Source organism: Tenrec ecaudatus, chromosome 9 (genome assembly GCF_050624435.1).
Source record: "Tenrec ecaudatus isolate mTenEca1 chromosome 9, mTenEca1.hap1, whole genome shotgun sequence".
Taxonomy (NCBI): domain Eukaryota; kingdom Metazoa; phylum Chordata; class Mammalia; order Afrosoricida; family Tenrecidae; genus Tenrec; species Tenrec ecaudatus.
In genome coordinates, this window is record NC_134538.1 from 99,459,788 (window position 1) to 99,483,298 (window position 23,511).

Sequence of the window (23,511 nt, forward strand, 5' to 3'; positions counted from 1 at the left end):
AATCCTAGGGAAAAATTTTGCTAAACACATAACAAAATCTTTTTCCTTTATAATGCAACTTATTTTTGCCTCATAATAAGGATCTTTGGAGAATTTTTAAAACTCATTTTTGTCATTTCATATGGAACTTTCCCACTAAGCCCAATTATACAGATATATTTCTATTCTAGTACTTGGAACAATTCTCAACCCCCATTCCAACAATCAGCAGTAATGTGAATTTTTTCCAATGATCATGTGGTTTTATTTTTTCCAACCCCCATTAGACAGCATCTCACAATGGAATATCTGATACTGACACTTTTCCTAATTAATAACTTGATAAAATAGAGTATTCTAGCATGCACATATATTCTTCTTGTCTGGAATTTTTCACTCTGTGCTAAAAATCAGATTAATTATTCCATTAAGTGACTATAGAAAAAATAACAAAGGAAAGGCTTAGTTCTTATTGTTTGGCATTATGTTATGGACTTTATTTTTGTTGCTCTTTTTGGCAGAGAACGTGGAAGATCTGTACAAAGTGTTTTAACATTTTTCATCTACTTTGATCATTAGTCTGTTCTCCAAGATATCACTGAGTATTTTACAGAAAGTGCTTGGTTCTCTCATTAATAAGTGTTACTGCTGATTTTCTTTCTGATAAGAGTTTGTGAGATTTTAGGATTAAAAGACTAGAAATGAATGCTACCATTTCTACTGCAAAACTACTCTGTGGGATTCCCGCCCCAGGACCTATTGCCAAATCCTTTTAAAAGTAGTATGCACCAGGGTAAACAAATAACCTGCAACTATGTCGTATTGCTTGGTATTTTCATGCATAGTGCTTTTAACTTTTACTTAGTGATTATTTTATCTTTTAAATGTACACTGAATTAGGAAGCTCTAAGACAGAACATATTAAAACAAATAATACAATTATTCTCCCTCTTTTTCCTGTGCTTAGAAGCCCTGTTGCCTTTTCTGGGTATAATCAGTTATCTACAGTTCCCTATCCTAGATTCACCTAGATATATTCGATGTCTTTACACACATATCCATGTGTGTTTGCATGTGTGTGTACACACATACCTATCCATTTAGTGGTTTGCGGTTTGCTGTGCCACAGTCTGCTAAATACTTACTGGCTTAAACCAACAAGCGTATTCTTTGTTGGTGAATCGATCCTGTGCTGGTCTGAGCTGAGACCATATGGATTCTGTCACTTGTCTGCCTGTAGTCATCAGGAGCTCATTAGCACTGAAAGGTTGAAGGTGACCTCATTTACATTTTTGATAGTGGTTGTTCTTAGTACAGCTAGATCTCTGTGTGGATGTGCTGTCTCATCTAAGAGGCACAGCTTGTTCACAGGGCTCTCTCAGGAAACATCCTGGGGTCTTAAAGCCCAGACTCGGAACTCTTGTAAAGTCCCTCAGTCTCAGGTTGTTGGTCAAAGTGGATGGAGGTAACTAGTGACCAAACTTAGGCAATGACGAGCCCAATAGGGAAAAATGGGGACTCTTTCTTCAAGGGTTGTATCCCTCTTTTGACGCACAATTCCTGCTAATGAGTGAGGGCCTGGGGAGAGATGAGAGATCTGAGCATCCTTCTCTGAATAAGCTTTCGTGTCTTGGAAAGGAATAGCAGCAAAGTGTTTGGGCCTTGGTCTCATGAGATCAAAATCTAAAATCATCTTGTGGCCAATTGGTCTGTAGTGCATTGCTTGCTGGGTTCTAAATCAAAATATTTTTGTAGATATTAAGTAATAATTCCCTATCTTATCATTACATGTTATGATTAGAACTGTTATAGGTTATGGAGAATTGTTGATGCCCAACTTCCAAGAACCTGTAATTTAATCAAAGTGGAATATTATAGATAGTGCAACTATAGGAAAAATAGTTTTACTATTACTACATTTGTATGGAAATTCTGGAATTTATTTAGTGATTTTGAGCTTTAATATTAAAAATATTTTATTGCCTGTAATAAGTGACTCCATGAAAAATCACAATGATAGCATATGTTTACTAATAACATCACAGTTTTCAAAATTTTTCTCTCTGTGTCCTCTCTTCCCAATTAATCATTTAAAAATTCTAATGACAACCAAAGAATTTGGTGTTAACGTTTCTTTTCCACATTCCCAAAATAACAGCAATGAGGATACCACATCCTAAATGAGTGAAAGAAGAAACATAAACAAAAATTAAAATAAATGAAAAGCGTATGAACCAACATTTATTTCACAAGAACTGAATTTACTGATATGTGATTTAAAAGTGTAAGATGTAAAAAATAACACTTTGATCTTTCAAATATTATATAATAGATCATTGCCAAATGTAGTGAATTAAAGCAGTCACAGTGGTCTGTGCAGGAATATGTAGTTTGAGCAGGTTTAGAAGGAGTGGGTAGTTGACGTGTGCTCCACTCATTCTGATCTAGCACGTTTCATAAAGTTCCTTCCCTCACAGACCTGCCAATTGGTACTGGGAAGACAGGGAACTGATGTGGTGACAACGAGGTGTCCCCAAGCATCTCTCTGCATCTCTATTGGCTGCTCCATGCATTCTGTAGGTGACTCTCCTGTCTACGGCCCAATGCTGGAAGCGCTTTCAGAATGAGAACTAGGCGGACGCTGCTGCGCTCTTTGGTGGCATACACTTGGAAGCCATCTGATGTCTCCTGTACGACATTGAACCAGTCTTCCTCAGGGCGTTCACAAAGCCCTAATGCCAACGGAACTGCTTGGGGTTACTTTTCTTTCCAAATTCCCAAAATAGCATTAATGTATGATAAATATGCAAAGTGAATAAAAGAGGAAACATGGACATCCTATGCATGGTTGAAGGAGGAAACACAGTATCTGTTTCCTAATGGAGTTTGGCAAGCATCTGGATGAATATTTAGCACAAGAAATATTACTTTGGACAAGTTTGAAAAATATATTCTGCCTCATATTCAAATTTTGAACAAATTTTGTCCCTTGCCACTTTATACTCTTTTAGCAATCCTAACTCTTAATAGTACACATCATGGAAATAAAGTAAACATAAATTGGGCTATCTCTAAAATGTGAGTTTTCTTAAAATCATACATACATATACTAGATAGTAAGAAATTATTGTATCCAATGTATTGGACCACTACCTATTTTCATATGTTCTTGATTCAATTGGCACTGTGTTTTCACAAGTAAATGTATTTATATAGAGACAAACTTAGAACTCCCAAGTGAAGGATTCAAGCTAGTTCATTATAAAGAAAATAGAGTTAAGAACACTTCGGTGCTTTGTTAGAGAGAGAAAGCGAGGGAGAGAACTAGAAAGAATAGTAGGTTTCAGTGTAGTTCCTAGCTTTGTTTGCATGATTCAGCTAAAACTCAGTTTCGTATGTCCTTCCACTTAACAACGCATGAATAGTAAGGCCCTGGAGAAGATCGATTAAGAAGTTCAAATGGAAAATAAGAAACCTGTTTCAAGTCTGCTCAGGAAGGGCTTTGAAGCTCACGGCTAGAGGGAAGTTAAGAGACGACAGATTTCAGCTATTTGTAATGAAAGGATTGGTTTCATTTCACCAGGTAAGCTACATTTCTGTCCTTAAAAATAGCTCTACTCCTGAACTAGTGTCGTGGTTTAAAAAGTTAACTTTCTCTTAATATTATTTGCAGTTCCTTTTAGAGTTTAAAATGAAGAAGTTCCAATACATTTGAAACCTATAAAACATAAGTTATATAATTCAGATTATTTCTTGGAAATCATCCTGTTTTCCCTCCGATAGATAGATGCTTTAGATTATGTTCTCCAGAGAAGCAAAACCAGAGACGCTTTTATGTGTTGTGTGTAGAAAGAGATTTATATCAAGAAATGGCTCACACAGTTGTAGAAATGAGTTAGTCCAGTTAGAGTCAAGATGCTTCTGACAACACATGGACACTGATGAACAGAGAGCACCTGGAGATTGAGGAACCAGGCCAGGAGGACAAAGCAGAGAGCAGAAAGCCCTCGGTGAGTGGATGCAGAGGTCCAAAGTCCACTCAATGAATCCGCTAGGTAGTCAGCTGATGGCTCCTAAATCTGCAGGCAACCCAACAGGAGATTGAGGAACTAGACCAAAGATCCAGCTCCAGCAGAAGACAAAGGGCTAGAAAGGATCCTACTCTCCTTGGTGTCTGTCATCAGGCTGTCACTTAATTGACAGCTTTGATTCCATCCAAGCCAGGAGTGTCTAGTTGACATAAACCCAAAGCATCATAAACCCAAAGCATCATATGAATATATTTAGTTGTATAAAGGGTCACAAATCAGCCTCTTTATCTTATTTGTAAATAATTAATTCAACTCACATGCATTACAGTATGGCAAACAGTTGCCAGTTGCATCTATAATTGTGGTTAAGGGCTCGCAACTCGGTTCTGACTCCCTGGTGACCCTATGTGCAACAGAAGCACTCCCCAGTCCCACTCCATCCTCACATTCTTTCCAGGTTTTGAGTCCATTGTTACCACTGCTGTCAATCGCATTGAGGGGTTTCTTTCTGGCTGACCCTATGCTTTAAAAGCATGATGTCCTTTTCTAAGGACTCATCTCTTCTGATAACCTGTTCAAATTCATGAGACAATGTCCCAGTATCCTCTATAATATGGAGCATCCTGGCTATGTTTCTTCCAAAACCAATCTGTTCATTCTTCTGGTAGTCCGTAGTTTATTCGGGATTCTTCATTAACACTGTGTCAGACAGGGTTTTCTAGAGAGACAATACCAGGACACTTATGATGATACAGCAAAAAGGAACATACCAGCTAATTAGTCCACACAGCAGTACAGAGGGCGCAGTTTAACTCACTTCCATGGAACAGTTAATATACTGGAAGTCCTTCAACTCACGAGGGTTGCTAGATCCAAGGTCAAGGAAGCAGACAGCTGAGTCTTCTCTGGGGAAATGCAGGCAGTCCGGCTACAGGAAGCAAACAGCAGGGGGTGGGGGTTCACCAACAGTCAGAAATACTACAGGATCGGACAGCCCCAAGCTCAAGTGATATATACACCAGCAGCATGGCAAAGCAGGTCTGGAAGGAACCTCAAGTTTTAGCGACACGATCCACAAGTTGGCTGCTCCACAGAGAATGTAGCTCACAAAGTGAGGCAGAAAATTAACTAAGGCAGCCGCAAGCTGGTCAGATCACCAGAGAGCAAGCAAGAGAGGGGTAGGGCTTGCTGAGCCATTTATCTCTTTGCCTTGCAATCAAACTTTAACCTTATTAATCCCACATGTTCCTTTTGGCCAGGTTGGCACAAAAAAAACCTACTTATCAAAAACACCATCATTCAAATGGATCAACTCTTCTCTGGTCTTCATTATTCAGCTTTCACATCCATATGGCTTGGATCACACACACTTAGTCCTCAGAGTGACACATTTGTTCTTGAACACCTTAAAGAGGCCTTTGGTAGGTACTTAGCAATGCGTCTTTTGATTTCTTCATTGCTATTTTCATAGGTATTGATTGTGGATCCAAGTAAAAGGAATTTTTGACACTGCCATTTCTATCATAATGATGTTTATTAGTCCCAGAGTGAGAAATTCTTGTTTTGTTTTGTAGTCCATACTGAAGGCTGTTGTCTTTGGTAGTCATCGTTGTCAAACGCTTCAAGTCCTCTTCAATTTTAGCAAGTAAGGTTGAATTACCTGCATATCACAGGTTGCTCATAAGTCATCCTTCAATTCAGATGTTTAATTCTTAGGTCTTCATATACTCCAGCATCTGAAATTATTTGCTAGCAAGACAGATTTTTAAGAACATGGATACAGCCTTGTAATACACCTTTCTTGATTTTAAAGCACTGCGTCTCCCCTTGTTCTGTTCAAATGACTGTCACATGCTCTAAACACAGGTTTCACATCAGCACAATGAAGCATTCTGGAATTTCCATTTTTTGAAATGTTATCCATATATATTATGATCCACACACTCTTATGCCTTTGTAATTTCAATAAAACACAAGTAAATATCTGTCTATAGTGATATAGCATAAAAAGCTACATATTGATAAACTAGAGCCATAAGATTTGATTCCTGAGATCATACTTGAGTTTCGCTGTGACTGACAACAAACTATTTAATTTGTTTTCCCATTTATACAGTAGAGATGTTAATGGCCTTATGTCTTGCAATATTTTGTTTTAAGAACAAACTAGAATGTTGCAATGAAATTTCTTTGAAAGGTGAAAATGATAGCATGCATGTAGCTTTGATGACCAATCCTGGTCTAATTTATTCTTTCCCCAAATTGGCTTCACTCCAGTAAACCAGTGTTTCCTTAAATAGGTAATCCCAGGAGATGAGGGGGTGCTGCAGCAGCAGATGCCTGCACTTTATTCTGGTTTATGAGCCGGTACAAACATTTTTAATTGTATGGGGACAATGAATAATTTTATTTTTCTGAAAAGGAGGCAGTATTCTAAGTAAGATTTGCAACCTATGCTGCACATGGTGTTAACAAACTCAAGGACAAGGGAACAGCAATTGGTCCAAAATTGGTAGTGAGGAGGGTGTAAGAGGCCTAGGAGGGCTTGAGCAAGGATAATGTAACTGAGAGGAAATGCTGAAACCCAAATAAAAGCTGAGCATGATAGTGGGACAAAATAAAAGTCAAAGGAAATAGAGGAGAGAACTAGGGGGTAAAGGGCATATATAGAAATTTAAATACAGGTTTGTACATATGTAAATATATTATTCATGATAATGAGGAAAAAAGTCTATGTGAATATATTTGTAGGTTTGGTACTAAGGTAGCAGATGGACATTGGGCCTCCACTCAAGTACTAGTCAATGCAAGAACACTTTGTTCTATTAAATTGGCATTCCATGATGCTCAACTTCCTGACATGATCACTGAACACAAATGGGTGCATAAGCAAATGTGATGAAGAAGGCTGAGGGTGTGCAGCTATCAAAATATATAGCGTCTGGAGTCTTGAAGGCTTGAAGATAAACAAATGGCCATCTTGCTGAGAAGCAACAAAGCACATATGGAAGAAGCACACCAGCCTGTGTGATCATGAGGTTTTGAAGGGATCAGGTTTCAGGAATTAAAGAAGGAAAAATCATATCATTGTGTGCTTGTCCTCCCAATACTATCACTGAGGACAAATGTGTGCATAAGTAAGTGTGGTGAAGAAGGCTGATGATGCCCGGCTATCAAAAAATATAATGTCTGCAGTCTTAAAGGCTTGAAGGTAAACAAGCGGCCATCTAGCACAGAAGCATCAAATCCCACATGGAAGAAGCACACCAGCCTGTGTGATCACAAAGTGTTGAAGGGATCAGGTATCAGCCATCATCAGAACAAAAAAATCATATCATTGTGAATAAATGGGAGTGTGGAGTGGAGACCCAAAGCCCAGCTGTAGGCATTTGGACATCCACTTGCAGAAGGGTCTTGGGGAGGAGATGAGCTGGTCAGGGGACAGTATAGCAATGATGAAATATACAACTTTTAGTTGTATATTTAGGTCTTAAATGCTTCTTCCCCCAACTGTCATGATCCCAATTCTACCTTACAAATCCAGCTGGACCAGAGGATGTACACTGGTACGGATGGAAACTGGAAATGCAAGAAATACGAGACAGATGACCCTTCAGGTCCAGTGGTGAGAGGTGACACTGGGAGGATGGAGGGAGGGTGGGGTAGAAAGGGGGAACCACTTACAAGGATCTACATATAACCTCCTCTCTGGAGGTGGGTCAACAGAAAAGTGGGTGAAGGGAGACATTGGACAGTGTAAGATAGGACAAAATAGTAATGACTTGTAAATTGTCAAGGGTTCGTGAGGGAGGGGGGAAAGGGAGGGGTGGAATGAGGAACTGATGCCAGGGGCTCAAGTGGAAGGCAGATATATTGAGAATGATGATCGCAACAAATGTGCAAATGTGCATGACACAATGGATGTATGTATGGACTGTGATAAGCGTCGTACGAGCCCCCAAAAAATGATTTTTCGAAAATCACCATACACTTAATCATTTAATCCTCAACCAGTCGTTAGACTAAATCCTTCTTTCATCTGTGCTTTCTATTCTGTGCCTTTTCCATGCTCCTCTACTGTCAGTGTGCATTTTCTTTTGTAAAGCTCGCTAAATCTACGCATCCTGCACACCAGTTCAGCTGCTATTTAAGAAACTTTCCCACTGAGAAACAGTTCATGACATCCCAGTCAAGTCAGGTGAGTAGAAATGTTGGTGAATATTAAGTTACTTACCTGGAATTCCTTAGGTGATACGCTCACTGAGTTAGTGTTGGAAGTTCCTTTACAGCATTTCTAAACTGATAATAAAGCTGATATAGTAAGTATAAAAGTCAATAATAATTAACCTCTTATTGTTAAGAACTTATCAAGCTATTAAAGAAAATCCTGAGTCAACTTGATATAATTACAGATTATAAATTTTTCCGCCAAAATATAATAGCACTAGACATTAATTTCAGAATGGGAACAAAAATTCAGTTTTTAAGTAATACTTTTCAAAAGACTAACTTAAATGAAAACAAAATTAAAGTACATAATAAATTATAAAGTAACATAGAAATAATTAAAATTGTTAAACATAAAATAATTAAAATTTAGAATCTTTATTCTAAGCAGCACTGAGAGTAAAACATCTTAACTATACTGTACTTATTCTAATAAATCAAACATAAATGGTACCTTTAAACTGGAACATTAAACTCATAATTTTACTGAATCAGGAAGTTATTAATCATCTATAAAATTAAAAATTATGAATTAGAATAACATTAAATATATTAAATTATTTTAAGATTCACCAAGGAACATTAGTTATAAGTAGTGTTATATTTAAACCTGAAAACTTCTACAAATTCAGTACATAAAAATTAATGGAAAATTATCACATAAAAAGAAAAAACACAAAAAGGTTAAAAGAGTTCCAAATGGTTGGTAACATCATACATATATGTGTGTGTATCCAGCAATGCAGTAATGAAAGGAGGGTTAGATTATTGTTAGCCTTATTTTCCAGGATAAATATAAACTAATTCACCTTCTCAGGATGTCATATAAAATACAGTATGTCAATCTTTTTGTCCATACCGTATGCTTAGCCATTTGGTTTCGGTTTGATTGGTTTGTGTGTAGTTGCTGTTGTTTGGTCTCAGGTCTTGCCAGCACTGTATTGGACCATTGGCTCTCACGCTCGTGTCACATCAGAAGCATCAGGAGGTCTTTGGAAAACACAGATGGCTGGTTCTCTGTGCAGATTGTCAAATTCAGGAGGTCTGAGCCCGGGGGGCCTCGCGGGCCTCGCGGTGGGCTGCTAACCACGAGATGTGGCTGGAACCCACCAGCTGCTCCAGGAGAGATAAGAGCGACCATGTGCTCCCGCCAAGATTCAAAGCTTCAGAAACCCCACCCTCTGTCCGACCAGTTGGAAATTGTTCCACAGCAGTGAGTTGGTTGGGTTTTCATGTTTGTTTGTTTGTTCATTTAGTTTTGTTTATAATATTAGGGCCAGAAATTCACAGGTCTAACCAGTTTCTAGGTAATGCTCACCACGGTAGCTCGTCATCTGTACCGAAGAGCACAAAGTTGTTCCGATGGAAAGCTGTTGAGTAGCAAGCCCACGCCTGCCATCTGGACAGTTGATATGCAGGTCGGGAATGACCCTGTGACGCTTTGCTGCTCTCTGTACACAGTCACAGAGTGACATTTTTAATGGCCAGCTGCCTTGTGGCACAGTGGTCTTAGTAGGTGTCTTCTGGCCTTCAAAATGTGAATTTCAAATTTGCTAAAGCTATTGTTATTATTTAATACAGATCATCTCCAAAGTAGCTTCCAAACTTTAAAACGAATGCAATTATTTTTAGAGCTATTATAATAGTAACAAAAAATAGCAGAAAGTTCCCACAGATGTAAATGCAATCCTTGGATATCCTGTGCTTCTTAGCATTTTCAGTTTTTTAGAAAATAGACCAGCTCTTTCTTTAGACACTCCTCTGGTGGATTCAAATCTCCAACATGTCCAACTGCAGCCAAGAATATTTACAGCTTGCACCACTCAGTGACTCCAACTAAACCTGCGTGTGGCTTATAGATGTGGGTTGGGCATTAGGCTGCTAAGTGCAAGGTCAGTGTTTCAAACTCACTAGCCACTCCACCAGACAAAGTTGAGGCTGCCTGCTCCTATAATGAGTTTTAGTCTCTCTATGAGTCAAAATAGACTGGAAAATAGTGGGGTTTCATAGTTGTTTGTTTGTATTTATGTATATGTATATATGCATTGTTGTTGATGATGGTGGTGAGGCTGTTGTTACTGTTCTGTGCTATCAAATCTGTTCCAAAACCCTATGTACAGCAGAATGAAACACCACCCTATCTTGAGTCAATCTTATAATTACATTTGCACCCACTGCTATAGCTACTCTCTCAATGCAAACATGATATCCTACTCCTGGGACTCATCTCGTTTCTCATTAAAACATATCAAAGTACATGATGTGTGTGTGTGTGTGTGTGTGAGAGAGAGAGAGAGAGAGAGAGAGAGAGAGAGAGAGAGAGAGAGAGAGAGAGAGAGAAGATGAATCTTGGTGGGACAGGACAGCTAATGGGAAGGTTGACAGTTTCAATCCACCAGCCACTCATAAAGAAAAATGTGGCAGTCTGCTTGCCTTCTGGAAGATCACAGCCTTGGAAACCCATGGACCAGTTGGACTCTCGTCTTTAAATACTGACCTTTTCTTTTTACTGTGCCAAATTGCCTGATTAAGAAGGTCAAAGACTACCAAGGAGTTGAAGGTCAAAATAATCAGGTTAAAACTCAAGAGACTTGAGGTCCGTTTGCACAGATTTTGGTTTAATACAGTTAGTGGGCATGTTTCCCAGGCCTTTGAAATGATTTTTAAATCAAATAAATGATGCTATATACCTGACACTCTTGAATACTAGCAATTTGATACCATTTTATGAGCCAATACAAAGGCTGTTTCCTGGAAACATTTAATTACGGCAACTCCTTGGTTCCAATACTTTAGTCTTGAACTTGTAAATCATCAAACTCCAAATCCTATGTATAAGCAGATTCTTACTCCACACTTTCTTCATATAAGTTATGACAGAAAACTGTATAACACCACTTGCCAATAACTCAATGGCAAAGAATAAAGCAGACAGAAAATCAGTTCTATATTACTGATAAACTTAATGTGCCAAGCTAGAATTCTAATCGAACAGGATTGTTGGAGTACATAGCACTGATTTTCATCCACAAAAATAGAGATCACTTAATCACACGTATCCCTTGGGATTTTAAAAATTCTTGGAAGCAAACAACAAATCAAAATAAAGTGAAAAGGTAAAAAAAATCTTGAAAGTTAAATTGTGAAATATGATCTGAATAATTGGTTGTCATGTGTCTCCTAAATTCTAATACCTAAACCCTTATTCTTCATTAATATATCACAAATCTTTCCACCAAATACTAGACCTTCTTCCTGTAGAATCCAGCTGCTGGTACAAGAATAGGTTGATTTGATTATGTCAATCATGATCATAGCCTAAAGTGCATCTCTGTTCGCATCTTCAGGCACTACTGGATTATAAACTGAAAAGACTGACAGCCTGTCTTTGTCAACCGTTAGAGATGTTCAAGGAACTTTCCCTTGTTTGTAAAGTCATCTAATTGCTAATCCATAATCCTTTTACAATGCTCTTCTTTTTGGATTGATCTATTGCCAACTGACCTAACACTGTCCATGGCTATATTAATCCTGTTATTCACATCCTATTAAGAGTATCAGTGAAACTCTTTCATGAATTCTGAAACGCTTGCTTGCCAGACACCAATATTAAGGGTGATTACACTTGTATGTATTCTCTTATTCTTAATTATAAATCTTCTGATTGTACTAATTGTATTCAGTGGAGTTCAGAGCTTCTCTTCTCCATTGCTATCTGTGAACTGACACTAAGGTTTGGGGAAAATCAGTTTATATAAATGCCATTACCATACGTAGTATTTTGATCCTTCTTAATGGTAAATAAATTTACAAAGGAAAATGTTGTAATAAATTTAGAGATCAAATCCTGTTGTAAGGTAAATAAAGTATTAGGATATGGCAGAATTAAATGGGTTTTATCAAGAGTAGATAAAATGTTCAGGGGAAAAAAGGTTTGCATTTGGAGTTCCTGATATATTCACAGTACCATTAATCCCCTAATAGGATGGATAAATCTGTCCTGAATGATAAGCCTACTTGTTAAGGGAAGTACATTCTCTGTTGAATTAATCATCCCATATGAAAGTGGAAAGTATCATCATTCTGAAATACTATGATACCTTATCATCAGTTTCAGTGTGATGAGTGGCTAAAGAGAGCTAACAGGATTTTTTTAGTACCCTCAGTAAGATTTATTGACAATGAAACACCTTTTATGAAACATCTTAAAATATGGAAAATAAACTTATAGAAACAAAAACAATATTACTGTCTCAATGCTATTATTGCGTTTCAAGAAATGGAAGGTGACAATGGGATTTATGGTGATTAAGGATCTGGGGCCAGACCCTGTGCTTGGGTCAGAAGCACAGGGTCGAAGGACTCTGAAGAATGCGTCTATACATTAAGAGTTGAGCTGGTACTCAAAGGCGTTCAGTCTCGAAGTATCGACGATCTTCAGAAACATATCAATTCAAACACGCGTACCTGAGTCACCTAATGATGACCCCTGCAGAGATGCGCTCATTGAAAAGTCTCAGAATTTAAAGCCATCGTGGCCCTCATATACACACACTTACACGTCCATATCGTTATGACTCTGTGAATGCTATTCAAAGACTAAAATCTTAAGCAAAAATTTCATTAGTCTCACTTCTACCCTTGGTCATTAGTAAAACTACTATTTTCTTTCCTCCTGGATGTATGAGAAAAAAATAGAATATCAATAAAATGCAGGATATTCAGTTATATGTAATCGACTTTTTCTTAATAGAAGTATGTCTCAATTAGTGTGTGAGACTGTGATGATAAGAGAGGATGTAAACTAGGCACTCCCAGCCCAGCGAGGGGTGGAGTCCAACCTGTCAGTCAAGTAGTAGCTTGACCACACCTGCTTGAGGGTGTGGCCTTTTGTATGAAAGCAAGATGAACCAGAGAAAATTACTCTCTGCCACTTTGCCTGCCTCCTCACTGAGACTTCACCAGGACTCTGGGTTTGCTTCCCTTGGTGGCCCCAAGTGGGCTGTCCAAGCCTGAGAACAGTTGGTTGGCACCATCCCACATTTCCACTGACCTTGGATGCACTGGACTGCACTCACCAGGCAGTGCCCTCCCTGCTTCCCAGCTATCTTTTTGCATCATCAGCCTGCAGCCCCTGTGAGTCTGAAGAGGTCCTGGCTAGCATTTGATCTATGGACATGGGATGGACTAGGCTGGGGTGCCTTCTTGATGTTAATTTACTTCTTTAAAAAATTTTTTTCTTCTTATATTAAAGTTCTAGCACATAAAAATACCAAAGATCATTCATTTTTATGAAAAATCAAATTTAAGTGGCCATTTCATGTTTTTATTTACTGACCTCTAACAACTCTGGAGAAAGCATCTGAATGTTTGATAAAGAAAACAATCTAAAAAACCTATGTGCACACTGTAGACAATTTTTACCTGTGGCTTTTCCTGTGATGGTCCCCAATAAGAAAAATCCCTTTGAAGATCTGGCCATGAAGGGAACCACCCCAAAGTGATCTGCCATTGTGTTTCACCATTCTGGGGGACAATTGCTTTTTCTCTTACTGGCTCTACTTTTAATTTTCACTTTGAAGAATTATTATTTAACTTCACATTTTGGAACATGATTTTAAAGAAAGGCTATATATAAAAGTAAAGTAATATTGAATTAAATGAGACCTTTCTCAGTACAGGTACAATTTTCAAAACAGCAAGAGAGAGATTTTACAGAGTAAAGTAAAAGCATTTAGAACTGAAACTCAAACCAACTAAAGTAAATTCACACTCAACTGTGACCTTCATCACCCCCCAAATGCATTTTAAACAGTAGGTCGCTTTTTCTTTTATAATGTACAGCTTCATGTAATCATAAAACAGAATGAAAATGTATATGCTGAGCCAGTTATGTGGGGAACATGCCAGGTCCACACATGCCCCCTGCCAGCCCCATTTCTTGCCTGCAGTTGAAAGTCAGAGTGGCAAAGAAAAACAAATGTTTTCTGTTTTAATATATCTCCTTTTTTACACATGATCCATACTTATTCCAAGTGGTTGGATCTGAAAGAAGGAAAAGTAAGGAATAATTTAATTTGAATAGAAATAGAGACTTTTATTCAAGCTTTCATTATAAACTCCAGGTGTTTCTTACTCTCTCTCCCCCTATTGGCATGCCATCTATTTGTATTTGGCTATTTTATAGATTTTAAAATATTTTTAGAATGTGTATCATTGTTATAATTTTATTATAACTTCCATTAATAATTATTATAAAAACATTTCTGCCAAATAGATTGCAAACATTCAATAGATTCCAGAGAACCCTGTTAATTTAGTCACATGTGCTCAAAATTTAAATACCTTCCATCAAGACTACAAAAGAGATTAAACACATGGTGAGTTTTATGTATAATCTGAAAGTTATTTTTACAGCATGCAAATTTGATTAGGTCAAAGATAAACACAAAACAAGAAAATATGGCGAGCATAATGCACAGGGTCAAGAGATGAGTAGGAATACAAATTTAAGTCATTTGCTGAAAGAAAATTCAGTACCTCCTTTCAGAAGAGCCCCCAAATTATTTAATCTTGATTTTAAAATGATAGTAATGATGACAACATGGCCAATGTAGTTGTCTTGATTTCTAAAGGTTAAAACAAATGCTAAAACAAAAATTCCACAAAATGGATGATTAAAAAACCAAACAACCACACCCAACTTGATGATTAAATGTGTAGTGCTCGGCTGTAATTGGAAAGTTGGGGGTTTGAACCCCCCTGCCCTGTTGGAGGAGAGACTTGGGGACCTGCTCAGTGGTTGGCTGTGGGACAGTTTGGAGACGGTGTGGGAAGTCAGGGCATCAGCGGGACCATTACCCTCTTTCAGTTCTAGGGAAGGCTTCTTCTTTGTCTCCTCTAGCTTCTGGAAACACTAGACCTTTCTTGGTGTTCTTTGATACTTTTGATGCATTTTCACATAGAATCTGTCTTCCCCAGTGTGAATCTGTCTTCTTACTTTTTCTCCTCTTTCTTAAGACACCACTGAGAAGGGATTAGGACCCTTATTTCATCTTATTCCAGTATGGCTTCATTAACATTACCCACCACACTGAGGCCAACACTGGGGGCCTGCAATGGAGCAGTGGGGGAAGCAGATCAAAGAGATCCCAAGGGTGTATAAAGGATGGACTTTGGGGCCAGGACGTGGCACCCCACAAGATTCATCTGGAAAACACTCCTAAAGGCCAACAAACAGACCCTGATATACTAGCAATTTTTTTTCTTTTTTTGCTATTTTTTTGTCTTTTTTTTTTTTTTTTTTACTTTGTGAATTTTGTATGTTTGTGACTTTTTTGCCTATCAGCGTGTCAGTGCTGCTGTTGTGGAAGCCATGTTCTTATGTGCCACTTGGGCGCTGTCAAAGCCATCTGCATTTATATGCACATATTACTATATCAACAGGTCCACCTAGACAAGATAGGCTAGACAAACAATGAGAGAAGAAAATGACTGGACCAACGGTCCCGGAGGGACATGAGAGCGTGGGAGGTAGAGGAAGGGAGGAGGTGTTGGCCAACACAGGGACAAGGGAACAATGAGTGGTTCAAAACCAGTGGAGGGAGAGGAGGGGAGGACTGGTAGGGAGTGACCAAGGTCAAGGCAACTGAGAGGAATTACTGAAACCAGAATGAAGGCTGAACATGGTAGTGGGACGGGAGGAAAGCATAAGGAAATAGAGGAAAGGAGTAGGAGGCAAAGGGCATACAGAGAAGCCTAAATACAGACATCTACATATGTAAATATATTTATGATTATGGGGGAAATAGACCTATGTGCATATATTTATAGGTTCAGTAGTAGGGTAGCAGATGGACATTGGGCCTCCGCGCGTATACTTCCCCAATACAATAGCACCTTGCCCAACTAAACGGTCATTCCATGATACCCACCTTCCTGACATGATCACTGAAGACAGACGTGTGTGTAAGCAAACGTGGTGAGGAAAGCTGGTAGTGCCCGGCTATCAAAAAGATATAGCGTCTGGGGTCTTAAAGGCTTGAAGGCAAACAAGCAGCCATCTAGCTCAGAAGCAACAAAGCCCACAGAGAAGAAGCACACGGCCTAAGCGAATACAAGGTGTTGAATGGACCAGGTAGCAGACACCAAGGAACAAGAACAATCATTGTGTGATTACCTTGCTCACATAAACGCTGAAGACAAAAGTCTGCATAAGCAAGTATGGTGAAGAAGGCTGATGGTGCCCGGCTATTGAGAGATATAGCGTCTGGGGACTTAAAGGCTTGAAAGTAAAAAAGTGGCCATCTAGCCCAGAAGCAACAAAGCCCACACGGAAGCAGCACACCAACATGTGTGATCGTGAAGGGCAGAGGGGACCAGGTCTCAAACAACAAAGGCAGGGGGGGATCGCATCACCGTGAATGAGGGGGAGTGCGTGATGGGGACCCAATGCCCATCTGTAGACAGCTGGACATCCCTTGCAGAGGGGTAGTGGGGAGGAGATGAGTCACTCAGGGTTCAGTGTAGGAACAATGAAACTCAAAACCTTCCTCTCGTTCTTGAACGCTTCCTCCCCTCCCAATTATCATGACCCCAATTCTACCTTGCGGACCCAATTAGACCAGAGGATGCACAACGGTGCAGTAGGGATCTGGAAACACAGGGAATCTAGGATGGATGAACCCCTCAGGACCAGCGGTGGGAGTGGCTACATCAGGAGGGAAGGGGGTGTAGAAAGGGAGAACCGATCTTAGGGATCTATGTGTAACCTCCTCTCTGGGTGATGGGCAATGGGAAGGTGGGTGAGGGGAGACGCCGGGCAGTGTAAGATAAAATAAAATAATTATCTATAAACTATTAAGGGTGCAAGGGGAAGGGGGGGAGCGTGGAGGGAGGGAGAGGGGAAAAAAGGAAACCGAGCTGATTCCAGGAACCCAAGTGGAAGGCGAATTCTGAGAATGACGAAGGCAACGAATGTATAAGGGTGCTTTACTCAATTGATGTATGTATGGATTGTGATAAGAGTTGTATGAGCCCCAATAAAAAGATTTATTTTTTTAAAAAAGAAAAATGAATCTATTTTCAAACAAGGTCACCAGCATGGGGATAGAACTTCAACATATCTTTTGGAGGAAAACCTCAAATATTAAGTGCTAAGAATTCCAGAACTAAAATATTTTCCCTTCTTTTTTTCCCTCTACTTTTCTTTCAGTTAAGTTTTACTGTCTGTGTTTGAGACAACCTTCTATAAACTAAATGTGATTATGTGAATTTTAAAGACAAATATTTTTTCTATAAAACATAGATAATAAAGATGCATCTAATATATCATCAGTATTTAGATTAACTTTATTCTGTTTATATATTGTGAATATTTGTGTTAGGTATGAGACAAATAATGAAATCCAGGAAGAATAAAGCAATATCCTATGTGATATTGCATAGATATTGAAAATTATATCACATAAAATTATTTAAGGTGTTCTGTAAGGATATTTAAAATTAGATACACAGTTAGCTTTATTTGTATAAAAAGTTGTCAAGGAATTCATATATATATAGGATTTTAGCCATCTATATGCAATTTATGTTTATGTATGTGTGTGCATGATTGTGTGAGACATATACATGTATCATATGTAATATACTTATGTATGTACTGTTGATGTGTGTGTATATATCATTCAACTATTCAACTTGCCACATTTGTGCAATAAGACTTTTTTATAAACCAGAAACTCTTTTATATTTACTTTATAACATGAAAACTGCCAATAGACATCCACCTAAGTGTTTGCTATCCCAGAAGGGTGACTAAGCAAGAGTACATGCGTAAAGTTGATATGAAGTTAGTGAGGGACCCCACTCAAATAAGATGAAGTGCTCAAGAGGAAATTCTGGGTGCAATATTTCAGTTTGATCTAATGATCTAAAAGGAATTTATTGGGTTTCTCGTGTATATGTAGTGCTCTGTTGTACCGACTCAGAAAAAAACTGAGAATAACCAAACTATGGGTTCTCTGTGCTATTCCGACGGTAAAGACCCACCTGAAGTTTGATTTCATCTGAAGAAGTCTGAGATCATGATGCGGATCAATACTTTAAACCGAACATTTAATAATTTTGCCTAGAAACAATGACACCACCATCAACCCAAAACTTTGTGTGGACTACAATTACTCTTGAATTACCCAGTGGCTGCGAGAATTAGCGTAACCTAACAGCTGTCAGGACTGAAGAGCACATGGCATTGTTTCCCCAGAGCTGGAACCTACACAACGGCACCTAATCCATTCAACAAGCAGCTAGTCTTGGTGGAGGCTTCACAAAGTGATCTGAATTCCTGTGCATGCACTGAAGAAACCTCTCAATAGTGTGGCATTTACAATTATCTCTGGCACATGAATTATGCTATAAAAAATTACCCTGAAGTAAAGATAAATAAAAGTATGATAAACATTAATATCTATTATGTAATATATGAAACAAAATAAGCCTCGATTTACAATATTGAAAATTTCTATGGACAAATTATTAAATGCACCAGAAAGCACCAAAGAAAGTGGAAGAAGTATTCAGAGTTACCTCACCAAAAAATATGACTTCAACCATTTCTGGAGGCGGAAAACGATTAAGATTAATAAAGGAAACAGTCCAAGTTGGACTAAAGGTTTTAGAGAAAAATGGAAAGTCCAGCAGAAGGCAAATACCAGTGGAGATGTTTCAACCAGCGGATGCAATACAGAACATTCGCCTATCTATGCCTGGTATTTGAAAGGCAGCTGCCCGGACAACTGATTGGAAGAGATTTATATCTGTACCTGCTCTAAAAGAAAAGATGAACTAATAGAATACAGAAGTTATAATTAATAGCACACACCAGAAAATGGAACCATATCCTTAATATAATGCATACACAACCTTTGGTGAAAGATAATTAAAATAGGATTTCACCGCTGCACCAATATGGCATTATAGAGGTTTACACTGGATTCCGAAGTGGACACGGAATGGAGGGCATCATTACTGACATCAGAGATGTTTACTTCTGTGACATGATTCAGTGTGTGGATTATAACAAATTTATGGACAAAAATTGGAAGATAAGATACCAGAACGCTTCATTGTGCTCATGTGGAATCTGACCCAGGGGCAATCATTTGAACAGAATATCGTCCGCCTGTGATGCTTAAAACCAGGTACGGTGTGGGTCAGGTCTGTAAACTTTCACTATGCTTATTCAATGTGTATGCTAAGTAAATAATCTGAGAAACTGGAAGAAGAATATAGAAACTGTGAAGAAGAATATAGCGAAACGTTAGAGGGAAACTCCTTGGCAATCTCTGGAATGGCACCGGACAACATAGCCTATCTGCAGCTTCGCTAGTTTTACCTTTCCAGAGAACACAACCCAGGACAATATTCTACTAGAATATCACTTGATTTGTGAAGAAGATATGAATGCAAAAACATTTCAAAATAATTTGCACATTGCTAATAATTTATGTGAATATTTTTCAGCATTTAAGTATCATTAGCTTTGGTAATATATATATTCACAAATATACATTATTTAGGACTATACATATGTATGAACATTTATTATATAAGTAAGAAATGATGATGTAACAATACTTTTAATGTGGGCCGAGTCTTTTTAACTCATTATCATATTACATTGTATACATGTTAGCTATATCAAGAAAAGAACCTTGAATGGATCCTGAAATGGGTATAAGAACTAAGAAAACTTCCTTAATATGTGTGGTAGTTGCATAATCTGGTATCAATTTGAGAATTAAGAGCCTGTCTATCAGGTCGCAGCTTGATGACCTCATTTGGAGGTGCTAAATAGCAGATAAATAGCTCATTGCAGTCAGGACACACACTCACTCCCTGAGAGACTCTCTACTGACCAGAGACATGGGGTTATGCTGGTGGCAGCGAGAGCCCTGGACCTGGAGGAGCCCCGTGGAAACCCATGCCAGCACTGAGATGCTTCCACTGTCACTGGATCCACAGACTATCCACCGACTGTATTCGGCATCATTGCATGGGTTTTGTGAGTCTCAAGAGGAAATTAGAGATTTGTATCAGACTTATAGGCTAACATTGGATTTATGGACTTGATTTGGACTGAGCTGGGATGTTTTCTCAATATTCAATTGCTCTTATATATAAAGCTCTTTCTCATACACATATGAGTGTTTATAAATTTTGTTTCTCTAATCTACCCAGACAAATGCAATAGCTCTGCTAATGTCTTATATTTTCATCAATGGCCATACTTTCCTATAGTTTTCATTAATGACCAAAATGAGAATAAAAGTTCATCTTTTTCTGACTCGGGTATTTTCTTTTATTTCATAGAAATGCTTAGTTATCAAATACGAGGCTCCACCAGTCTCTTCCTTCTGTATTCAGTTACACAGTTAAATCACTCTCCTTCTCTGAAGAGTATTATTTTGTGTACCGTGGACAAAGAATCATGAAGCTTTTATTGATACAAGCTATAATCACTAGTAAACCCCTATTGAGTTCTCTGTTGCTTCATGCTAACATTTTCAAAAGCACCATTGTGCGAGGACATATGCAGTGGACTGAGAATCAACATGGATGTTGTTCTATCAAGTCATGTGGAACTTACAAAAAAGTATCTTTTACTTTGTTGGCTAACACATCCTGCCAATTAAACCACAGGAGAGGGCAGAGAATAATAGTGATACTTGATTTCTCAAGTCTCCAGCACATAAAGAGTATATACAAATTTTATTTTAATTGTCCCTTCTGGATGACGTAAAGTCTTAAATCCACATTTTTTATCTTTTGTGAAATATTGTAATGCTTTGTGTATTGGCAATCTGACTCATTTGATTAATATCCTACAATAAGTACTGCATATGTTGATAAAGTTTCTAGGGCAGGGTAGCTGATGATTTGAATTTGGACATCACTTTGTTTTTCTTCAGTCAAGTTTTACATTAATTACTAGGCATTTATACTGACTTCTGTAAGTCGTTCTCTTTAGTGCCCAAACTTCCTTTGGTGTCTGACATCTTCCTTAGTCATGATCCAAATGAGCTCATCTAGGTGACAAGTTGGAAAGCCCGGAGTCTGATCTGCATCTCCCTGAAATCCGCTGCTCACTATCCTCAGAGGGCTCACAGGAGACACGTAGGCAAAATCAGCTTGCTTGTCTGCCTTTGGTTGTATGGATATTTATCGCTATAAAACCAATCTTATATTAGATAAAATACTATACTATTATACCACAAATTATCTGTTTTAAGAGACTTAAAACCATGCAGGAAGTATCTTTTAACTTCTTGAAAATTATCAAAAACCACAGAGTTCCATTTTTTTTCTAGTTTCTGTGTGCTACATATTATTTTTACACTCATTTTTGTGATAATACACATTTTCAGATACATGGATGACTGATTAGTACAAGTTACATTAAAAATTTCTCTGAAATTCCTTCAGGACCAGTGGGGAAATTGACAATACCGGGAGGGTGGAAGGAAGTTAGGGTAGAAAGGAGGAGCCGATTATAAGGATCTACATATAACTTCCTTCCTGGGGGAAGGACAACAGAAAAATGGGTGAAGAGAGACATCACACAGTGTAAGATATGACAAAATAATAATAATTTATAAATTATTAAGGTTACATGCTGGAGAGGGGAGCAGGGAGAATAGGGGAAAAAATGAGGAGCTGATACCAAGGGCTCAAGTAGAAAGCAAATGTTTTGAAAATGATGATGGCAACAAATGTACAAATGTGCTGGACTTACTATGGATGGATGTATGGATTGTGATAAGAGTTGCATGAGCCCCCAATAAAATGATTATTAAAAAATAATAATAAATAAATAAAAGCTAACCGAGGCCATATGTTTCAAATAATAATTTCTGAGGCTGGGTAGCCAGCAGTTAAACAATTAATTAATAAACCAAAAATGTCTAAAAGTTGGGCTTAATGAAAAAAATACCTCTGAAATATATTACTATATAACTTTCAGATTAAGCAATATTTGTGAATATTTAAGACTAGCTGATATAGGGATTGATCAATCTAACAAGCTTACGTTGCATTCTGTTCCACAGAACAAAACTTTGAGGCAAAGCCATCAAATAAAAACAACAACTCGAATCAAAAATCAGTACTCCACACATCGTAGCTTTAATGAGGATAAATGTATAGAAGCAAATCCTTTGGCTAACACTGTACGCTGTGCTGAAGAAGCGAACCCTTCTCTACGTGTACTTAAATTCAAAGAATCTTCTTCAAAATGACGAGCCCCTTCGGGAACCAAGTCCCACCATCAATCGGCATCACACTCTCTGCTGCTGAGTATTTCAGTCCAACAGGAATTGATGCGGAAGCGGAATCCTAGACGATAAAATGATCACACCAATAAAATCCTTACTTTTATTATTGTGAAGTAAACTAACCACTGTCCATCAATCCATTACCAAATGAAAATTTGTTGTTTAATAGTAGTAACTTGAAAAGGCAACATTTTGCGGTTAGAAAAATTCAAACCTACTGCCCTGGCAGTTTGAAACCCCAGCAGCCCCGCGGGAGGGAGACTGGGCTGCTACTGGGAGGGGTCGCTGGGAGTTGGCACCGCTGCCCTGGCAGCAAGTTCCGTTTGGATTGGTCTTTTGCCATTTCGCTAATTGACTCACAGCGACCCTAACAGGACGAACGAGAACGTCCATTTCTGAGGCTGTGTGTCTTAATGAGAGCCCACAGCCTCCAAGTCTCCCCCAGGGGCTGCAGCTAGCAGCCATCGATGCCTAACGTCTCAGGACACCAGGCTTCTTTGGGAAAATGGACAGAATAGTTCTTAAACTGGTATCGATCCAATACAGGTTGGTTTTACTTGCAGCACGGTTAACATAGATAAGTGGTAGAGAAATTGGTCATTTAACTACTGCCCCTTACTCATTTTTAAAATTTATGTTTAAGAATATTCTCTATTTTATTATTTTAAGACTGTCAAGTGATCTCTGATTAAAGTATGACCCTCGGATTCTTGATTCTCCATGCATTCTCGCCACAACTACTCAATCTAATTTCTTTCATTTTTCATCTAATCTAGACTTGATTTCCTTTCCTTTTTAATCTCACTGTAAGAACCCTTATTTGTAGCCTAGTGACCCCACGTAATTTCAGTAACAATCTTAAAATAATGATAGCAACCACCTTGCCGTAACGATTGTTTAACTCCCATAATAATTAAGCAATAAAGACTCGCCTACATAAT